At 39.1% G+C, this 23,924-nt stretch overlaps 1 long non-coding RNA gene across 1 annotated transcript in view; it reads right to left on the reverse strand.

The window, feature by feature from the left end:
* LOC135969517 (uncharacterized) overlaps positions 1 to 5,583 on the reverse strand; it is a 39,623-nt gene extending 34,040 nt beyond the window's left edge. Inside the window, exon 1 of the long non-coding RNA XR_010584780.1 lies at positions 5,448 to 5,583. This is a non-coding gene — a long non-coding RNA (uncharacterized lncRNA). The remainder of the gene's footprint in view (positions 1 to 5,447) is intronic.
* Between the last annotated feature and the right edge of the window lie 18,341 nt (positions 5,584 to 23,924).

The raw sequence follows: 23,924 nt of genomic DNA on the forward strand, positions 1-23,924 counted from the left end.
TTTTTAAAATAAGAAATTTGAACAGTGCATATCTATAGACGGGGGAAACAGTATGAAGACACAGGGAGAATATCATCTACAAAGCAAGGAGAGAGACTTGGAACACATCCTTTCCTCACAGCCCTCAGAAGGGACTCACACTGCTGATACCTTTATTTTGGACTTTTACCCTCCCAAATTGTGAGAATAAATTTCTGTTGCTTAAACCACCCAGTTTGTGCTGCAACTTTGTGACAGCAGTCCTAGAAAAAAAATACACCTGCCACAAAGAGTCAGCAGAGGCAAAACAGAGCCAAAGATGATTGTCTTTGAAAACAAACTCTTCCTGTTTATGCTGTTGCCTCTGCCTGTAGCTGTCTTGCTTAATAGAGTGAAATGAAATCAGCATTTCTAGCCGGATGCAAGGCCATAACCCTAGAAATGGAGAAATTCCTTCTTACACAGAAACAATCTAAAAATCATAACTTTAATAAGTTATGCATTTCCTTGAAGGTGATAACTGTCCAGCAATACCACCCAAGGCAGCATTTTAAGATATTGGCAGCCAGAGTTTCATATAAAAATAAAATAAAACAAGTTGTTGTTTAAAATTCGATGAAGGCATGTACTTTGTAAAAGAGAGACAATTGCAAACACAACCTGCGGGAACCAGATTCTCATGGCAAACATTTCATTTCAGCAAACAGTGAAAGAAATCATTTGGAGCTTTCCAGGGTAGCTCCACAGGAATCAAATTTCTCTGAAATTGTTGTTTGTGTTGCCAAATCTGTTTTTAATGTTGTCTCACCACTGCTTCTCCTCCCTTCACAGAGATGTCTGTTGTGGCACAATATTTGGCCAAGAGCTGATATAATCTCAACCACCAAACTCAGACCATGATCAATCTGCATAAATCTTCAGACAGAAGGGTTTCAGGAATAGTTTACTGGGAAGGAAGGCAAAAAAAAAAAAAAAAAAAAAAAAAAAAAAAAAAAAAAAAGCAAAGGATTGAGTTATAGACTTACACACAAAAGAGGGTATAAGATATGCCATCACACATTTCACCGGTAAAGTAATCAATGTGAAAACCTGGAGGGAGAATCATTTACCTGTGACAGAACAAGGTGAAAGAACTATGGTAGTGGACTTTAAGTTTTCTAGTAAAAAGAAGAACACAGTATAATCAATCAGATCAACATGCAAAGAGCGATGATGAAAATGTAATAACAATGTGGTATTTAATTATAATGTGAGGAGTTGAATGGAATAGAGGACCAATTATATATTCAGTAGAGTAGTAAAAAATGTCAAGCTTGGAAGGAAAAGAGAATTTAAGTCTCATAAAAAGAAGAAAGTGATGAGGAGTGAGAAATATACTAAAACATTTGTCCTGTTTTGCAACCTCAGAACAGTTCACAGCCTTTTTATTATACCCCCAGATGTACCTCTGGTGTATGGGGCTAAGAGAAACAAGTTAGTGTCAATGATCAACACATTTACACTATCAACTTTTCATGTGACATGGACTCCATTACGGCAAGAAAATGATAAAGCATGGCATTAATTTTTATGTCCACTACTAAACCGCAAACAAATAAAAAGAATTTGCTTAACCCTTTCCACTGCAGAATTGATCCTAACCATTCGAATAGAAATCTTTTTCCCTTTTTCAGAAATTATGTTAAAAAACAAAATTTAAAAAAATCCCTGAACACCTGGAGACTCTTCCTTTTATAATCAATTTGATTTTGTTGCTCATTATGGCTTATTGTAGAACAAGATCTAAATTACATTTTGTTGGAACCAGAAGCCAGCTCCGTTTTTCTAGTTCTTTGACTTTATTCCCTTTCTCTGCCTGTCAGTCATTCTCTCTATTTCTCCCTCTCTTTCTCGCACTCTCTCCTTCGCTTGTCCCCCCAATTCACTTTCAGATTTTAAACTTACCCACGTATCCAACATCATAAAGGACATTTTACTCCATCTCTAGTTTTGTGGCTGAGGGTTGCAGTGTCCAGAACAACATGGCACAAAGTTGTTGTGAGGATTAAAATAAATAATGGAATCCCAGCACTTTGGGAGGCCGAGACGGGCAGATCACGAGGTCAGGAGATCGAGACTATCCTGGCTAACATGGTGAAACCCCGTCTCTACTAAAAAATACAAAATAACTCGCCAGGCGTGGTGGCGGGCGCCTATAGTCCCAGCTACTCAGGAGGCTGAGGCAGGAGAGTGACGTAAACCCGGGAGGCGGAGCTTGCAGTGAGCCGAGATCTGGCCACTGCACTCCAGCCTGGGCGACAGAGCGAGACTCTGTCTCAAAATAATAATAATAATAATAATAATAATAATAATAGGTAAAGCATGCCATGTAAAGCTTCAACAGTAGAAAGCTCTCAAGAATTATCATTATTGTTTCAAGTTTTGCTTTCTCTCATTTCTTCCTCCAATGCTTGAGTTTATTTCTTCAGATCCAGGTTTTGGTATGTTTGCCTGAGATGTGGAGTGGGAAGGAGTGGGGAAGTAGAAGAGGCTAAGCAAAAACTCAGGCAGGCAGAAGGAGGGAACTATTGAGTTCAGCTAATAAGGCATAAAGCAAAAGCCAGCCAGAAGCAGGCACAGTGAACGGCGGCAGGTATGCAAGTGAGGAGCCAACATCAGGAGCTGCTGGTCAGAAAGAGACCACAAAGGGTCTGATGGGCTGGGACATTGTCATTCGTGGGAGGTAGAGGAGGTAGAGGTGGCAGCAACAAGACTAAGTTTTGAGGCAAAGCCTGAAGCATTTATTAAAAACAGCAGTTGTGCCAAAATAGATATGCTCTGAATGCAACCTTTGAGAAGGTAACCCAGGGCTTCTTGGGACCTTCCGCCCTAGGCGTACAGGTCTATGCTTACTGAACATCTGCTTCTATGGTCCAAAAGCTCGATTATTTTTCAGTCTTTTATTCTTCAACTCTGAAGGAAGACTGCCCCAAGTCCCTCTACCTCCCCTACACCCAGTGGGGCCTTGACCATATCCACTTTCCTTGTTAAATATTTGCAGTGTCTGTTAATACCTGGCTCATCGTGGGTGGCCAGAAACAGTGTTTGAATGAGTGAACAAATGGACATCCATGAGGTCCTTTACACAAATCTCTTCTCTGTTCTCTTCCTCTCTTTTTTTGACAAAAATCTAACACAATCTCTAAAACCCTCTAAGCATCAGCTTAAGGAAAGATAAGCTGTCTTTCCAGGCTCTGCTTCTGAGTCCCTGAGAGGAAAGTGGTGTGGTCGGATGGATGAGCAGAAACTTTGAAGTACTTGGTAAACAGAACTTCCCGTCTCTTAATATGTTCTAGCATTAAATTCTTTCATCATCTCTCCAAAGTTGAAAAATTTCCCCATTTTTATATATTAGAAAATGCAAGAAAAAAGAAATTAAATAAATTGTTCAAACCCACACATTTCACAATAGAGCCCTTGGGAAATAAAATGATCAGACCAATAAAATATATTAGGATGTCAAAGATCACATCACATTTTAGAAATAAACCTATTTAATCAGGGGAGAAATAGGCTTGCACCAAAACACAGAACCAATACTACAAAGGCAGAAAAATGAATAAAACAACAATAACAACCTAATAGGTTAGTTTAATATTAATCTGGACACCGATCTTATGTCTTCCATAAAAATCGACTTAAAATGGATCATAGACCTAAATGTAAAATGCAAAACCATAAAATTGGACTACATCAAAATTAAAAATTTCTGCCCTTCAAAAAACACTGTTAAGTGAATGAAAAGACAAGCCACAGACTGGGAGAAAATATTTGCAAAACAGATCTATCTCATAAAGGATGTGTATCCAAAATATGCAGTGAAGTGTCAAAACTCAGAAATAAGAAAACAACCCCATAAAAAGTAGGCAAAAGACTTGAACAAACACATCACCAAAGAAGATATAAAGACAGCGAATAAGTATATGAAAAGATACTCAATAACGTATGTTATTAGGGGAATACAAATTAAAACAACAATGAGGCCAGGCTCAGTGGCTCACACCTGTAATCCCAGCACTTTGGGAGGCCGAGGCAGGTGGATCACGAGGTCAGGAGTTTGAGACCAGCCTGACCAACATGGTGAAACCCCGTCTCTACTAAAAATACAAAAATTAGCCAGACTTGGTGGCCCGTGCCTGTAACCCCAGGTACCTGGAAGCTGAAGCAGGAGAATCGCTTAAACCCAGGAGGCAAATGTTGCAGTGAACTGAGATCATGCCACTCCAGCCTGGGCGACAGAGCTAGACCATGTCTTGAAAAAGAAAAAGAAAGAAAAAAAAAAAACAATGAGCTATCACTACATACCTATTAGAATGGCCAAAATTGAGAACACTGACACCACCAATGCTGATGAGGATATGGAGCAACAGGAACTCTTGTTCATTGCTGGTGGGAATGCAAAATGGCACAACCACCTTGGAAGACAGTTTGGCAGTTTCTTACAAAGCTAAACATCATCTCACCATATGATCCAGCAATCATACTTCTAGGCATTTACCCAAATGAATTGAAAGCATATGTCCACACAAAAACCTACCTGCAAATTTTATTGCAACTTCATTCATAATTGCCAAAAATGGGAAGAAACATAGGTAACCTTTAATAGTGAATGAATAAACAAGCTGTGAAACATCCACATATTAGAATATTATTCAGAAATAGAAATAAATGAGCTGTCAAGCAGTGAAAAGACATGAAGAAACTTTAAATACACAGTGCTATGTGTAAAAAGGCAGTGAAAAGATCAATGGTCGTCCGGGGCTGGAGGAGAAGGAAGGTGTATCACAGGGGGATTTTTAGGGCAATGATTCTTTCTGTTTAATACTCTAATTGTAGATAACATGACATTATGCTTTTAGCAAAACCCATAGAACAACACAAAGAATGAACCCCAATATAAACTGTAGACTTTAGTTAATGCTGATCCATCAATATGAATCAATATTGGTTCATAACTTGTAACAAATGTACCATACCAATGCAAGACATTAATAATAGGGAAAATGAGTGAGAGAGAAGAGGGAGAATATGGGAACTTTCTGTACTTTTTACTCAACTTTTCTGTAAGTGTAAAACTGCCCTAAAATAATATCTATTCATTTCAGAGAGAGAGAGAAACCAGTTGGAGTTGAAGTCTAATTGTTTTTGCTTAATTTCAATTCTAGATAGATAATATGGTTTGCAACTCTTGGAGGGGATAACAGCTAATACAAGATTGTTATTCAGTAAGTTACCAATAAGATATCCAGGCTGCCAGATCTCTCCCCAGGTTATATTAGAATAGCATGACAGGCCGGGCATGGTGGCTCACGCCTGTAATCCCCAGGACTTTGGGAGGCCGAAGCAGGTGGATTACTTGAGGTCAGTAGCTCGAGACCAGCCTGGCCAAGATGGCGAAACCCTGTCTCTACTAAAAATACAAAAATTACCTGGGTGTGGTGGCAGGTGCATGTAATCCCAGCTACTCGGGAGGCTGAGGCAGGAGAATCACTTGAACTTGGGAGACGGAGTTGCAGTGAGCTGAGCTCGGGCCACTGCACTCCAGCCTGGGTGACAGAGCGAGACTCTATCTAAAAACAAACAAACAAAAATGACAATACAAGAGGTGTATGCAGAAGCCTAGTACACACCCAGAAGTAGACATTCCTATAGGACTATCTAAAAGTGGTATAGAAAGAGGAAACAAGGAGAGCAAGGAGCTGGGCTGTATATATGACTTTCTGGAACTCAAGATTCTGGTGAGGTCACTGCTGGGCATACCTGCTTGGTGGAAACCTTGGCCTGAGATGGGCAGAGCTGGCTCTCCTGGCATCCTTGTGTGCAAGCAGGGTCTTGCACACAAGGATATACAGGACATTGTGCCAGGTTGCTGCTGAGACACATCTTCCTGTCCTTGTCATCCTCATGGAGGGCTGGGCCTGTCCAGAGTTGGGTAGATAGCCAAGTGCCAATAAGGCAGAGATTGAAATCTGAGTTTCTCTGAGCCCAAAGCCCTTGCACTTTCTGCCTCACCCCACTGTCTCTCTCAACAATTTTTTCTCTTTGGGCCTCTATCTTGAGCCCTCTATGTTTCTCCCTACACAACACCCAACCAACACAAAAGAGGCTAATACCTCTCTGTACCTCTCCATTACATAGTTTTTAAACTTAACACTCCTTTATTAAGCAGTAACTTTGTGCCAAGCCCTGTTAAGTTGGATATACTAAAAGAGGAATAAGATTAAACTCAAGGATCTCACAGTCTAGAGATAAAGACATGTAAATTACAGTGAAACAAGATATTAATTGCTATAAATAAAGGCAAAAAATTTATTGGAACCACAATAATCCAGCACTTTGAACTCTACAGGATATTATGAAACTCTATGAAAGTCCACGTCGTCTACATTTTTTTGTACCTCTCTATCTAGCTTTTTGCCAGAGCCTTACATTTAAAATTCCTTTCAAACCTCTCCCTCCTATTCATATTCTTCAGCCTTTTGTTTCTTCCTCAAGATTGCTAACTCTTGCTGATTTCCAATTCAGTCAAACTGCTAGGCCACTGTATGCACATTCATCCAACATAATTACTGTGATTCTTTCACCTGCAGGAAAGAAGAAATGAGCTTTACCCACGGCACACTGTCATTAAGCAGGGGGGATTACCAATATGCAACCTCAAGGCCATATACCACAAGGAGGGTGATGTGGCCAGAAGTGAAATGATGCTATGGAGTCTAGATGACAGAGCCAGCCAGTTCCTTCCCACTGCCAACCCCTGTGTTAGGGCCAAGCTCCAAGGTGGAACAGGGAGGATGGAGAGCAGTGAGCAACTAGTCCCAAGCCCCACATGTCAGGGCTTTTCTCTGGCGGTAGACAAGGGGAGGAATCAGGTATTGACAGTTCCCTGTTTTTCACACTGCCACAGGCAGGCCGTGTTATGCACTCTTGTCTTGGGACAACTTATCACCAAATGCCTCACACATAACCTCTACCTGCTTCTCTACATTCCTTTCCTGTCACTGTCCGGATTCCCAGGTTGCATTTTAGTAATACCATGGGAGGAGATGCTCCTCACAACCACACTGGACTCCTGGCTTTCTGCCTCAACTCATGCCTTTCCTTCCCTCCTGGGATCTCCGAACCTTCTTCTGCACCTACCTTGACCTCTACTCACTATTCATTTGGCCAGGTTCAGATCTCCTGGGATATTTCCTCAACCATCTTCACGCCCACACATCCTTCCTCTATAATATCTTTGTAGTGAATTAATCTGTTTTCAATTCTGATCCTTTGCTAGACTGTGGGCAATTTCAAGTCAGGAGAATTTTGTCTTTCCATTCCTAATGCCTAGCACTGCCTAGAACTGTGTAGACAACAATATATTTGTATTACTGTCTCCTTCCTAATGTGTAAATATATGTGATATAGCACGTGGTTGAAAGTACACATTTTTGAGCTATCCTGCTTAGGTCTGAGTCCTGATTCAGTCATTTGGGGGATGCAGCTAATGTTATTCTTCCTCAGTGTCCTCAAATGTGAAACAGGAATAGAAATACTTATCTTATATGTTTGTTGTGGGATTTGAATGAGTAGATAGATGATAGATAGAGCGATAGATAGATAGATAGATAGATAGATAGATAGACAGATAGATAGATAGCTTTTGAATGATACCTGACACATATTAAGTGCTGGATAAGCATTAACTATCATCATTGTCATCATTACCATCATTATTATCATTATCATCAGATTTGTAGTCCTGACAATAGAGCACATCACAACAGAGAATAGAGTTCTTGGTTCCCACAATGCCTTTCTTGAGATTAAGAAAATACTTGCTTAGATTTATCTGACCTCCAGATTGTTCAGAATAAATGGCTGATACTGACCCTTCGTGTTCAGATCTGCTGACACGAGCTTTGCTCCAGAGTGGTTTCTGCTGATTTAAGTAAGTAGAACAACTGTTAAACAGTACTTTAGACAAAACCACAAACTCTCCTCTCAAATAACATTTATAATTAAAGAACAACTGGCTATTTATAAGGGGGGAAAGCCACCAGAATAGATTTTTTTTAAAGGGGGAAAAAGAGAAAATTGTGTTATTATTGGTAATGACTTTGGAAAGATAAGAAATGTTTCTTAAAAGGAAAATTAGCGAGGCTGTTAATTTTAGAATATTACGTTCAAAATTCTGGATTTCTTTAGAATGATACAGATATTGAGAAGGAAAATGCTAAGGGGAAGAAAAAGAAATTAAAAAAAAAAAGCTATCCAGGCAACTGCAAGAAACTCAAGCCAATATGTAGCATGCATCTGCTGGCAATACCCTCATCAAATAAGGAAATAAGATACAAAACTGAAATTGCTATTCAAAGAAACTTGATAAACAAAATAATCCATTCAGTATAACAGATGTCTGTACAATAGTGTGTGCCATGACTAAAATATCTGACCCACCCACCTACCCACTGGCATTGCTACCAAAAACATCAATTTAAACTGGGCAACCTGAAATGTGCAAAATAAAACTGGCTATAACTACAATGTCAGCAAAACATATTCACGCGGAAAAGACTGGAAGTATTTAAAAGGCATCATCTAAAAAGTGTGCCTCCAAATACTATACTCTCTCTCCTTGGCCCAGGTACACGTTCTGTCCTTATGACATTTTTACTTCTAGTTCAGTTCATTGGTTCTGCAATTTTAATGAGATAAAAGAAGCTATGCTCAATTTAGTTCACTCAAAAGATATTTGTTACCCGTCCTGTATTCCAGGCCCAGCGGCAGTTACTGGAGATACTAAAATGAATGAGGCATGTTCAAGGTCTTGAAGAGTTGACACTCTAGTGCTATATCTGTTTAGGAGTAAACCGAAGCATCACTTTGGATCTATTTGAGTCTCTGCAAATTTGGACGCACTAGATGAATGGTTCATATTTATCTCTTTGGTGGAAAATTATCAAATTTTCTGGACTATTATATTTCCATTAAGAACATGAATGCCAGGTACCTAGTTTAAGGTTGCTGTTATGGACTAGCCTAAAAGATTTGGTATAAGGCAAGAGAAACTTCAGCACTTTGAGATCTAAATCTAATCAGTAGGAAAGTTACTTCTTATTTTTCATGTTTTCATATACAAAACGGAAGGTTTGAACAATGGCTTTTTATACCCACTGTGTCTTTCTTGGATACTGTGAATATTACCAGAGTAAAGCAATTCTCATATTTCAGGGGAAAAAAAAAAGACAATACACAAATGATAACTGTCAAAACAAAATTAATCATCACATTTTTCTGTTGCCTAATTTCTTGATTAACTTCTGATGGCCCTCTGAGACAACGAATAAAAATGCTCAAACAAAAAGGACCTTAAAAGGAGGTGAACTTTCATTGCACAGTGTTTCTGACAGCTTGCTCCTAAGCAAAGCAACTGGCGTCCCTGGGGACTCATTCAACATTCATTTGAATCATGGAGAAAGAGACCCAGTTTGGAAGATGTTTTTCTGCAGTGCAGAGGGGGACTTTGATCCTAGCTCAGATAACAGCTGCTATCCCTGAGAGGATTTTCTGGTCGTTCTATCCCTCAGGCCAGGTAAGTCTCAAGGGAGGTGTCTAGTTGACCTCAGAGCTCAGCCAAGCAACTGATACGTGAGGGAGGGTCTTTGAGTGGGCAAAGGAGCCTGGCATCGAGTGTTATCATTCTGTCAGTCTCTCTCCTGGCTGGAGACAGAGCACACAGGAAAGGAACTCCTAAATGGAGTCAGGTCTCACCTGGATTCTCCCCCTCATTGTAAAATTAAAGGAAAGCGGGAAGCCAAAATGCCATGATAGATTTTGGTCTCTGCCATTATGTTTTCTCACTATTCTGGAATTGTAACAAAGTGTTTCCTTTGAAATTCCTGACCCTTAGCTTTTAAATACAGAAGCAAAGGTGACTATGTATGATTAATCTCTTAGGAGAAAATAAAATATGTTGTATAGTTAATCAAGTAGCATGGAAGAATATAAGACTACATCAATATATCACCTTGTAGGAAACCATTTTTCTTTTTTTTTTCTTCTTTTCCTTTTTTTCTTCCTTTTTCTTTTTTAGAGATGGGTCTCACTATATTGCCCAGGCTGGCCTCAAACTCCTGAGCTCAAGCAATTCTCCCCCCTCAGTCTCCCAAGTAGCTGGGACTACAGGCATGCATAACTGCACTTGGCTCATTTTCATTTTAGAATTAGGTATATTTGAAAAAGAATTGTAGTATCCCCTTTAAAATGTAAAAAATGACATTTATGCCCCCAACAGACACATGAAAAATTGCTCATCATCACTCGCAATCAGAGAAATGCAAATCAAAATCACAATGAGATACCATCTCACACCAGTTAGAATGGCAATCATTAAAAAGTCAGGACACAACAGGTGCTGGAGAGGATGTGGAGAAACAGGAACACTTTTACACTATTGGTGGGACTGTAAACTAGTTCAACTATTGTGGAAGACAGTGTGGTGATTCCTCAAGGGTCTAGAACTAGAAATACCATTTGACCCAGCCGTCCCATTACTGTGTATATACCCAAAGGATTATAAATCATGCTTCTATAAAGACACATGCACACATGTGTTTATTGTGGCTCTATTCACAATAGCAAAGACTTGGAACCAACCCAAATGTCCCTCAGTGATAGACTGGATTAAGAAAATGTGGCACATATATACCATGGAATACTATGCAGCCATAAAAAGGATGAGTTCATGTCCTTTGTAGGACATGGATGCAGCTGGAAACCATCATTCTCAGCAAACTATCACAAGAACAGAAAACCAAACACTGCATGTTCTCACTCAAAGGTGGGAATTGAACAATGAGAACACTTGGACACAGGGTGGGGAATATCACACCCTGGGGCCTGTTGTGGAGTGGGGGGAGGGGGGAGGGATAGCATTAGGAGAGATACCTAATATAAATGACTAGTTAATGGGTGCAGCACACCAACATGGCACATGTATACATATGTAACAAACCTGCACATTGTGCACATGTACCCTAGAACATAAAGTGTAATAAAAATTTTCTTCAATGTAAAAAATTAACCTACATATTGACCCTGTGAGGTAAAACTACATATTTGTCATTGTATTTATGATATGAAACATCAAGGAAATCACTGAAGTTACAAAGACATAAGAAAAACACGTTTATGATAATTTGTTTGAAAAGGTGACTATCAGAGAAAACTCCAGCCATCACAAAGTTATTCTGCCACTCATAGTTTAATAAGCCTTTATTTTTCATTTGTGCAATCCTCTAATAAATAAAGGAGTTAACATTTATTTGTTAAGCACTTATTACGTGCAAAACATTGTTTTAGATGCTGTGGGGAATAAAGATATTTATAACAGTCTCTAGATTTACTAGAGGGATCTGTACATGGTAGGAAATGGTAAATACCATAGAGATGACATAAACTAGAGGAGTTAAAAAAAGTCTCCCAATGACCACCAGTCCCAGACGCAGTTTTGATTTCAACTATTAACTCAATTGAAAGCTAATTTCAGGATATCAGGATATTTAGCCAATATCTTCCCCATCACAGAGGGAAAACAAGCTGCTATCAGCCCATAGAGAGAGGCTTACACCTCTCTGCAGAGTTATGAAGGCGAGTGAAGACAGGCAATTTGCCTATCTTTCTCCACTCTCCTCTCTTCTTTCAACCTTTATATTCAGGTATGAAGTGTGGCATTGGCTGCAGTAAAGGAAGCTGAAACAAGAAGAGAAAGAAAGTTGCTTCTCCAGTCTTCTGCAAGCCATCTTGCATTCTTGGGCAAACCTCCCTGGCTCAGCTGGGAATATGTGTTTGAGAACCTACATTCTGAAGGGAAGTCTGGCAATACCAAGGGTATCTTCAACTGATTCTTCTTAACAGGTCAAGAGCCAGAGCCTTGATGAGGGAAAGAGAGGAGATATTTTTGTTTTGTCTCAAGGAAAGTGCCTTCCTTTGAGTCCCTGAGACTAAAAACGTTGTCATTATAAGAACTATTGACAAACATTCAGCATGACAGGAATGTGTGTAAAATACACAATTGTGTAGAAAACACAAACTCCACATGGGATGGATTTTGTGTTTTAATTCAATAAGTTAGTTAGATGTCTTGCAGTATACGCTGGGCACCTGTTCAATATTTCTATTCTTTGTTCAATATTTCTATCTAAAGGAGATCTTTACCACTTAAAATAACTAGATCAGTGGAAAAGACTCATTCTTACTCGAGCATTTATACCAGTTATATCAGATGTGTTCATTCTTTCCCCTTTTTTTCCTACTTTCTAATACTTCAGATTGTCCATAATAGGATTCAATTAGGAAACCTACTTTGTACCTTGTGTCTTAACTTGGATTCTTAACCTTTTAATCTTTTATCCTTTTATGAAGATTTTACATTTCCCCCTTTCTGATATTACCCTTCTTCTAAAGACTTTCAGTGTGAATATCTTTTACAATCATCTCTACATAATAGTGCTTTTTCACATATGTCCAGGTCCCCCCATCTATATCTGCACATTACATACCTATGAACCCGTATCAATACCCCTGCCTACCTACCTATCATGCTAGGGTTGCAGGACGAGCATTCCTCTCTTTTCTGTGTGGACTCCTCTTCTTGTACAGCCAACCAGAACATCCTTGATTGTTTACAAGATGTAACCTTGTCTTTTCCTTGTCTTCTTTTGATACTTTGCCTCATTAAGTTTTTTTTTCTGTTCATTAATATCATTGTCAAGTTCAGCTGGTAAGGTCAGTAATACACCTTCACAGTCCTACCTCAGGGCTGTATCAACTCTCCAGTCAGGCTTATGTCATAATTTAGTTCACATTGTCTTTCCCTCTTCCCATCACAAGACATCACACAGGTCCATTACACTGAGGACATTATGCTGATTAGACATTGTGAGCAAGAAGCAGCAGCTACTCTAGACTTATTGGTAAGACATGTCAAAGAGTGGGAAAGAAAGCCTAAAATACGGAGGCGTTCCACCTCACTCAAATTTCTAGGGGTCTAGTGGTGTGGGGCATGTCCAGATACCACTTCTAAAGTCAAGGATAAGTTGTTGTGTTTGTTCTCTCCCACAACTAAGAAAGAAGCACAGTGCCTACTAGGCCTCTTTGGATTTGGAAGGCAGCATATTCCTCGTTTGGGTGTGTTACTCCAGCCCATTTACCAAGTAACCCAAAAAACTGCTAGTTTTTAGTGGGCCCCAGAAAAAAAGAAGGTTCTGCAACAGATTTAGGCTGCAGTACAGGTTGTTTTGGCATTTGGGCCATGTGAGTCACCAAATCCAGTGGTGTTTAAAGGCTCAGTGGCAGATAGGGATGCTGTTTGGAGCCTTTGGCAGGCCCCATAAGTGAATCACAGTGCAGGCCTTAGAATTTTAGGATAAGACCCTGCCATCATTTACAGATAACTGCTCTCCTTTTGAGATACAGGTATTTTCCTGCTACTTGGCCTCAGTAGAAACTGAACATTTGACTGTGGGCCATCAAGTTACCATGCGACCTGAGTTGCCCATCATGAACTTGGTGTTATCTGACCCACCACGCCATAACATTAGGCATTTACAGCAACACTCTACAGTCAAAGGGAAGTGGTTTATACATAATAGGACCCAGCAGGCCTTGAAGGTAAGGGACATGAAGAAATGGCCCAACTGCCAGGAGCCCCACTCATGCTACACTGATTCTCTCTCCCAGCCTGCATTTCTGGCCTCATGGGGAGTTCCCTGCAATCAGTTGAAAGAGAAAGAGAAGACTTGGGCCTGGTTTACAGATAGTTCTCCACAATATGCAGGTACTACCTGAAAGTGGACAGTTGCAACATTGCAACCCTTCTCTGGGCCATCCCTGAAGCACAGCAATGGAGAGAAATTCTCCCAGTGGGTGGAATCTGAGGGTACACCTGGTTGTTCACTTTCTTTGGAAAGAGAAATGGCAAGACAAGCAGTTATATTACAATTCATGGGTTGTGGCCAGTGATTTGGCTGGATGCTCAGGGAAACGGAAGGAACATGGTTGAAAATTGGTAATAAAGAAATGTGGGAAAGAGGTAGGCAGATACACATCTCTGAATGGACAAAAATATGAAGATATTTCTGTCCCATGTGAATGTTCACTGAAGGGCAGCCTCAGCAGAGGAGGATTTTAATAATCACAGGGATAGAATGACCATTCTATAGATACCAGTCAGCCTCTTTTCCCAGCCAGCTCTGTCATTGCCCAATGAGCTCATGAACAAAGTGGCCATGGTGGCAGGGATGGAGTTTATGCATAGGCTCAGCAACATGGACTTCTACTCCCAAAGGCCAATCTGACTATGGCCCACTACTGAGTACCCAGTCTGACAGCAAGAAAGACTAACGCTGAGCCCCCAATATGGCACAGTTCCCAGGGGTGATCATCCAGCTACCTTGTGGCAAATTGATTACATCAGACCATTTATTTCCATCATAGAAGGGGCAGAATTTTGTCTTTATTGGAATAAACACTCTAGATATAGATGTTTCTTTCTTTCACACAATGCTTCTGCCAAAACTACCACCCAAGGACTTACAGAATGCTTTATCTACTGTGCGGCATTCCATACAGCATTGCTTCTGATCAAGAAACTCACTTCACAGCAAAAAAAAAAAAAAAAAAAGAAAAGAAAAAAGAAAAAAAGGTGTGGCAATAGGCCTATGTCTGTAAAATTCGCTGGCCTTATCATGTTTCCCATTATCCTGAAACAGGCATGATAAAACAATGGAATGGTTTTTTGAAGATTCAGTTTTTGCCCATTCATGATATTGGCTATGCGTAATTAAACTAAAGAGCTTCTGCACATCAAAAGAAACTACCATCAGAGTGAACAGGCAACCTACAGAATGGGAGAAAATTTTTACAATCCAGCCATCTGACAAAAGGCTAATACGCAGAATCTACAAAGAACTTAAATTCACAAGAAAAAATCAAGCAACCCCATCAAAAAGTGGGCGAAGGATATGAACAGACAATTCTCAAAAGAAGACATTTATGCAGCCAATAGACACATGAAAAAAATGCTCATCATCACTCGCCATCAGAGAAATGCAAATCAAAACCGCAATGAGATACCATCTCACACCAGTTAGAATGGCAATCATTAAAAAGTCAGGAAACAACAGGTGCTGGAGAGGATGTGGAGAAATAGCAACACTTTCACACTGTTGGTGGGACTGTAAACTAGTTCAACCATTGTGGAAGACAGTGTGGCAATTCCTCAAGGATCTAGAACTAGAAATACCATTTGACCCAGCCATCCCATTACTGGGTATATACCCAAAAGATTATAAATCATGCTACTATAAAGACACATGCACACATGTGTTTATTTCAGCACTATTCACAATAGCAAAGATTTGGAACCAACCCAAATGTCTATCAATGATAGATTGGATTAAGAAAACGTGGCACATATACACCATGGAATACTATGCAGCCATAAAAAAGGATGAGCTCCTGTCCTTTGTAGGGATGTGGATGAAGCTGGAAACCATCATTCTGAGCAAACTATCGCAAGGATAGAAAACCAAACACCGCATGTTCTCACTCATAGGTGGGAATTGAACAATGAGAACACTTGGACACAGGGTGGGAAACATCACACGCCAGGGCCTGTCGTGGGGTGGGGGGAGTGGGGAGGGATAGCATTAGGAGATATACCTAATGTGAATGATGAGTTAATGGGTGCAGCACACCAACATGGCACATGTATACATACGTAACAAGCCTGCACATTGTGCACATGTACCCTAGAACTTAAAGCACAATAATAAAAAATAAAAAAAGAAGATTCAGTTAAAGTGTCACCCAGAAGACAACACCTTGCTGGACTTGGGAAAGGTTTTCCAGAACGTTGCATATGCTGTGAATCAGCATTCAGTATGTGATGCTATTTATCCAATAACCAGAATTAACCAGTTCAGGGATCAAAGAGTGAAAATGGAAGAGGCACCACTCATTATTATCCCTTGTGACCCACTAGCAAACTTTTGCTTCCTATTCTCATGACTTTATGCTCTGCTGGCCTACAGATCTTAAGCTGGAAGGAGGAATGCTTCCAGCAAGAAACAAAATAATTCCACTGAACTGCAAGTTAAGACTTTCACCCAGCTACTTTGGGCTTCTTATGCCTCTGAATCAACAGGAAAAGAAGGGAGTTACAGTGTTGGCTTGAGTGAATGATCCAGGCTACGAAGGGGAAATTGGACTTCTCCACAAAAATAAGGAAGAGTATGTCTGGTATACAGGAGATCCCTTAGGGAGTCTTTTAGTATTACCACACCTTGTGGTAAAGGTCAATGTAACACTACAACAACCCAATCTAGGCAGGGCTATTAATAGCCTAGATTCTTCAGGAATGAAAGTTTGGGTCACCTCATCAGGCAAAGAACCATCACCAGCTGACATGCTTGCTGAAGGCAAAGGGAATACTGAATGAATAGTAGAAGAAGGTAGTTATAAATACCAGCTATTGATCATGTGACCACTTACATAAATGAGACTTTAATTATCATAAGAATTTTCTCCTTATTTTTTATGAATACACTTGTGTATATACATGTATATATATATACACACATACATTAAGCAGATATCTTTGTTTTCTTTCTGTTCTTATTTTCTTATTATGTAACAAAAGATGTATTGACTTTATGGCAGTATTTAAGTACTGTTATTTTTATATCATTGTATTTAAGGAATATCAGGGGAAGAATAAACATCACTAAGAACTTTTACTTCCTCTTTTGGGGAAGGGATAAGTATTAGTACCTTTTCCTTGTATTCAAGATAGTTGTATCATGTTATGCAAAATAATGACTTCGTTATTATCTGTATTTGGAGATTAAGCATGATTTACAAGAATGCATGTCGTACCAAGGTGACAAAGAGTAGACTTGTGGTGGTTAATTTTACATGTCAACTTGACTAGGCAAAGAAAAGCCCAGATAGCTGGTACATTATTTCTGGATGTGTCTATGGGGATGTTTCCAGAAGAGATTAGCATTTGAATCGGTAGACTGAGTCAAGATCATCCTCACCAATGTGGGTGGACTTGACCTTGTCTGTTGAGGGACTGAATAGAACAAAAAGGTGGAGAAAGGGTGAATTTGCTCTCTGTGCTTGAGCTGGAACATTCATCTTCTCCTTCCCCTGGACATCAGCACTCATGGCTCTCAAGCCTTCAGACTCCAAATGGGTCTTACACCATCGGCCTCCCCTGGATCTCAGGCCCTCAGGCTTAGACTGAAATTGCACACTGGCTTTGCTGGCTCTCCAGCTTGCAGGCAGCAGATTGTGGGACTTCCAAACCTTCAAAATCATGTAAGCCAATTCTTCTTAATAATTTTTTTTATCTATCTATCTACCTATCTATCTATCCATCTATCTGTCTACCTACCTACCTACCTATTGCTCCATCTATAGCCTATTGGTTCTGTTTCTCTGAAGAACCCTGGCTAATGCACCTTTTATAAGGGCTCTACTTTTCTTCTCCTCTTTCTAATATTATCCTTCTTTCTGGGGAATTTCAGTGTGAGTATCTTTTAAAATCACCCCTACATCATTGTGCTTTTTCACATGTCCATCTACCTATATCTACATATGTGTAAAGATATGTGTTTGTGTGTTTGTCTATCATGCTAGGGTTGCAGTATGAGCATTACCCTTTATTCTATGCAGATTCCTCTTGTTATACAGCCAACCAGAATATCCTTGATTGTTTTCAAATATAGATATCTGATGGGTATGTAATATACATTTATATAATCAATAATATATGAGACATATAATATACATACAATGTTTTCAAGATGTACTCTTGCCTTCCTTTCCTACTTTGCCTCATTTAAAAATTTTTCTTTTCATGCCAGTCATGGTGGCGTGTGCCTGTAATCCCAGCTACTCAGGAGGCAGAGGTGGGAGGATCACTTGAGCTCAAGAGTTCAAAACTGCAGTAATCTATTATCGTGCCACTGCACTCTAGCCTGAGTGACAGAGCAAGAACCTTTATCTAAATAAATATGTATATACATACTCACATAAAATATTTTTCTCTACTCTTCATCATTACATTGTCAAGTTCAACTCTGTACTCAGATATCAGCTTGAGGTCACCTTTTCTTAACTTGTCATTAGTTAATATACATTAAGGAATTACAGTGTTTCCAAAAGTGACTCTCTAAAATTTTTAGAGTGGGCATTAATAAAAATATTTCTGATCTGATCGCCCCTTTGATATTGTTCAACGAAGTATGATAATGAACAGATTCAATCCTCTGAAAATTCCCTTATTTTTCTGTTTGCAAAGATAGCCCATCCCACACTTGGCAATGTGACTTCACCTTCTCCCATAGCAAGGTGAAATTTCTTCCCCCTCTCTTCACCTCTAGGCTGGCCAAGTGACTGGCTTTGGTTTAAACACTGCAATGGCTGTGTCTCTGTGCAGGCTTCTGAGCCTCAGCTTCAAGGGGCCTTGTGACTCCTGCTCCCATTTTCTTGGAACTCAGTAGTTAGTATGCTGTAAAAAAGACCCGAATGGAAGACCGTGTGAAAAAGAGAAGTGAGCTGTACCAGTCATTCCCAGAATTGCAAACGATACTTCAAATGTGCAAGTGAGACCCTCCTAGACTCACCTATCCCAACTGAGCCCACACGGGATTACGGTCTCGAGAATGAGACCAGTTGAAAAAAGCAAAACAGCCTGGTCAACACACAAAATAATGAGAAAATATAAATTGCCATTGTATTAAGCAATGAATTTTCTGGTGATTTGTTACTCAATAATACAAAATTGATATCATCTTCATTGCACCTAGTACCCTACTAGTTCACATTAGGTACTCAACAGGATTGAAAATATGTGTGGCAAACAAGCCAATAGAGATGAGAGGACCACCACCTTTGACTTCATTCATTCAATATTTATGGATACATAGATAGATAGATAGATAGATAGATAGATAGATAGATAGATAGATAGACAGACAGACAGATAGATAGATAGGTATCTGATGGGTATATTTATATAATCAATAATATATAATACATAAAATACAGTCATATGTACATATAATCACATATATATTCATTATATCTATAAAATCAGGCCCAGTCCTCACGCTGGGGTACAACATCAATAAAATTATATCCTTGCCATCAGAAGTCTCATGATCTACTGGAAGATGGCACAGATGAAAATGAATAATTATACAGCCACATGGAAAAGTCTGGCAGAGTACTACAGGAACACAAAGAAAGGAGTGATTAACCTTGACTGAGAGAAGAGAGGCGTGGGTAGGAAAAATTGAGAAGAAAAAAATCAGAGCATAGTTAACTGAGTTAAAAGCGGAGACAGCGGCAACAGCATGGAGCTCAGAACCACGCTTAGGGGAAGCAAAATGTACCAAGCTGCTGGTCCATGCACCGTCTTCTGCCATAAGGACTTGGAGTTAAACTGTTTGAATAAGATATCACCTGAAATTCTTTTCATGACATATTTGCCCTCTCTTCCCTTGCCTATTTCAAACTTTATTCCTGCAAGCCTTTTTTTCTATTCTTTTTTTTTTTTTTTTTTTTTTTTGAGACGGAGTCTTACTTTTTTTCCTTATTTTCTTTTATCTTTTCTTTCTTTTTTTTTGGAAACAGAGCCTCACTTTGTCACCCAGTGGCATAATCACAGCTCTCTACAGCCTCAACCTTCCAGACTCAAGCAATCCTTCCACCTCAGCTTCCCTAGTGGCTGGAACTACAAGTGTGTGCTACCACACTGGGCTACTTTTTTAAAATTTTCAGTAGAGACAGGGTCTCACCCTGATGCCCAGGCTGGCCTTGAATTCCTTGGCTCAAAAGATCCTCCCTCCTAATCCTCCCAAAGTGCTGGGATTACAGATATGAGACACTTACAAGCTTGCTTTAACACAGTATGATTTACTTCTAATACTAACGAGATGAATCTTGCTATTGGTTAGTATACATTTTAACCCTAATTTTCCATAACATAATATGCATCTATTTATTCAATTGGATAAATACTAGCTGTGTACTTCATCAGGCACACAATTAGGCCACAAGTATCTTGAACTCAACATGTCCCAGACTGAAATTATTTTTCTCTAAAACATGCTCTCTCAATTTTCTATCACTGTAAAGAGAGCTACCTACACAGTCACTCCAGCCATAAACCTGAAGGTATCCTTAACTCTTTACTCCTCAGGAAGTTCCCTCGCAAGTTTCATCCCCATGCCAGCGTAACTCTGACATCTAATCAATCATCAAGTCCTGTTAGTTTCTAAACACCGCTCAAGCCTACCGCATCCTCTTCATCCCATTTCCTGAGTTCAGGATTCTGACTGCTTTCTTGGGTCATTACCAAAGCTCCATTATCTATCATTCTGCTTCCACTTTTGCTTTCCTTCATTCCATCCACTACCTCACCCTCAGAGGCATCTTTGGAAAGTGCGGATCGAATCATATTAGTTCTCTGCTTAAAGTCTTTTCATGACTCCCCCTGCTTCAGAATAAAATGCAAACTTCTAGGCATAATATACAAGGTCCTTTATGGTAAATCTACCTTTATGATCTCAGCTCTCTACTCTCCCATCCCCAACATTTACCACTCACTTTCCCGCAATAGGATTATTTGTAGTTTCCCTTGCTGGCTGAACAATGGTTCAAGCTACAACTGAAGCTTCTAAATTTTTCACATCAGCCACTAAATACAATTCATATCCTGATCTAGCTACAGAGCAGCAACTCATTGTTTAAGGCATATCTCACCTCCTCTGAAAGCCTATCCCTTCATCTATTGTCCTAATTCCTTTGGCCCAGTAGTACAGAATGGACCACTCCTGCCTTTGTGCCCCAATTATATTCTGAACATACTTGTATCATAGTGCATAGTTAGATTGCACTTCATTTCGTGTATTCATTTATGTCTCTGCTTCCTTCTTTCCAATCCTGTCAGCACCAGGCTGACCTCTTTAGAGACATGAAACATCTTTTATTCCTTTGGTATTTACATTATGTCACCCATTGCCTGGATCATAGTAGGAATTCCATAATGAAGATGAATATTTTCCAAATAATTTGAATATGATAAATTCAGACAGAATTTAAAACTATACCAAACATAACTTAAATTTGCTTTCTCGATTGTGATTTTGTTAGCATTATTCTAGTTGTTTGAATTATAAAAGTGCTTAAATTTTGGACAAATGAGAATTTTCTGTTTCTTTTCTAGTTGGTGTAATAACCAAGTCTTTATATAATAAGCAAGTCAGTGCTTCTGTGGAATAGCAGATTTGGACAATTTAGAGTTACAATTTGAGTGTCCAGAAACCAGATTTCTGGCATATTGAAAGCCACCAGTCAATGAATAGCAAAATGTCTCGAAATTCTTACACTAAAACGCATACATGGAAAACCGTGTCTTAGAACTCTGTATTCCAAAGCTGCAACAGAGTACAAGCAGAAAATCAAAATGAGAGCAAGAAACAGCTACCAGCAAACCCACAAGCTGTAGCAAGAAATGACAGCTGTTAGCCAGGGAGAAGATATAAAATTAAGAAAAGCAGGCCGGGTGTGGTGGTGTAATCTCAGCACTTTGGGAGGCTGAGGCGGGCAGATCATGAGGTCAGGAGTTCGAGACCAGCCTGACCAACATGGGAAACTCCGTCTCTACCAAAAATACAAAAATTAGCCAGGAGTAGCGGCGCGTGCCTGTAATCCCAACTACACAGGAGACTGAGGCAGGATAATTGCTTGAACCTGGGAGGCAGAGGTTGCAGTGAGCCGAGATCGCACCACTGCACTTTAGCCTGGGTGACAGAACGTGGCTCCATCTTGAAAAAAAAAAGAAAAGCAGATCTACGACTTCAAAAAGGACATTATCCAGCGCCAGTAAAAGCAGGATAAACAGTAGCCTCTACCTTAACTAGCCTGTGAACATTACTAAACTATTCTACCCAGTGAGTATATAGCATATAGTGTACAGTTACCATTTACATTAACTACACTGGGGACCATGATTTTTCAACTAAAGTTATGTTCAGTATACTCTACATAAAAAGAGGAATTGTGTAAAAAAATTAGAACATTTTCAAAATTATTAATTTTAAAAAGATGTTTAAAACTTTATCCAAGATATTGAGAATTACCCACTTTTAAGTCTTTAATATGAATAAATACTAAATAAAGGTACCATTTATCGAATACCTTGGAGCTATACATGCTACACTTTACACTGGAGCTTAAAGGATAACTCTTATTATCCTCATTTTACAGATAAGGAAACCGAGGCTCAGAAAAATGAAGGAAATCACCCAAGATCATACAGTTAGTAAGCAGCCGGATAGACATTTGATACAAGTTCATTAGCATTCTGGTAATCATTGACGTTTCAATGACTGAGAGTTCATAAGATTAGTAATAAATGGATCTGTAGTTCAACTCAAGTGCTTACCTTCAATTCACAAATCTGTACCACAATTGAGTGTCCTTTCACAGTGAAAAAACATTTAAAATAATTTCTCTACCAAGATAATCTCAGCAAAAGCAGACATCAACCAGGATGAAATGTTTATTACATAAATCCATGCCTATTTGCTAATAGGGGTATAAGCATTTACCAAAGTTAACAGTTACAAAAACTCATGTTACAACATAAAAATATTGCCCTTTCTCACAGGCGGTCAAGAGTTGAACCGATTTTATAGTTAAGGTCCAAAAAGTTATAACCATCTACAAACTACAATCATTCTTCTAATTAAAGATATACGAAATACACTAGCAGGAAACATATAAAAGCCAAAGCAGCTGCTATAACTGATATCTTAAAAAAAAATAAGGGGTGGGCAATTTTAATTTAAAAAAATAGATTAATATTAACCTTTTAAACTGTTAGTATAATAGTTAAAACACAAGAAATGTCCCCAAGAGTTATTTATTTAAGGGCTTTATCCTTGAAAGTCATTACATTATTCCAATAAAGATGAAAGAGTTTATTTTCTCTAAATTATTTAGTTGTAAGAGTTAGCCTTCAGACAGGTGTTCTATTTATGCAGATGGCAAAATAAATTATTCAGAAATAAAGACAGGTGAAACAGATGGAAAAGCAGGGTAAACCAAGAAAGCCATGAGCAGCTGCTTAATAGGCCCCCAGTGCAGCACCCAATTCTGTACCATGGTCCAAGTTACCTTGTTAGGGACAGTTCTCGATACGTACACCATCATCCACATCTCAAAAACTCCTTTGAGACCTTGTATCAACTTCACTGATATTGTTATTGTTATTATTAAAGTAAGTCATCCAAAATTCTTTATGAAAACTTAATTTTAAGTGTCTTCACCTAAACTATAAAATATTCCTGTGGGCATTTTTCCTTCCAGATCTGAGAGTGAATTGCATTTCTAAATTACGTACTTGAGGTTCTTTTTAAAAAGTAATTCTTATATTCTAAACAAGAAGAGCTATATTAGGCTTCCTCCTAGCATCTTTCATAAATCGATGGAGTTGCCTATTAAGATTCCCTTTTAACAATAAAGGTCTGTTTCTTACTCCAATGATTTGCCGATTCAACCCCTATGGGTAAGAGTGCCAGGAATACCTACTTTTTGGTAAATTCCGCTCTAGGAGAATATTATAGTAGCGTGCCATCATATAGCATGGCGATCTTCTGAAGAAATTCTGGGGAATATCTGTTTACAAAAATGGACCATGAAGGGGAAAAAATGTTCAGGATGTGCATCCCTGCCTTTGTTTAGTTCATTTAATAATGCAAACAATTTAAAGACTACCCACTTAAGGGAGGTCAGTTCAGGCATAGGGGTTACAGGAACAGAGAGGAAGGAATGCTGAAGGA

Source organism: Macaca fascicularis, chromosome 2, assembly GCF_037993035.2.
Source record: "Macaca fascicularis isolate 582-1 chromosome 2, T2T-MFA8v1.1".
NCBI lineage: Eukaryota > Metazoa > Chordata > Mammalia > Primates > Cercopithecidae > Macaca > Macaca fascicularis.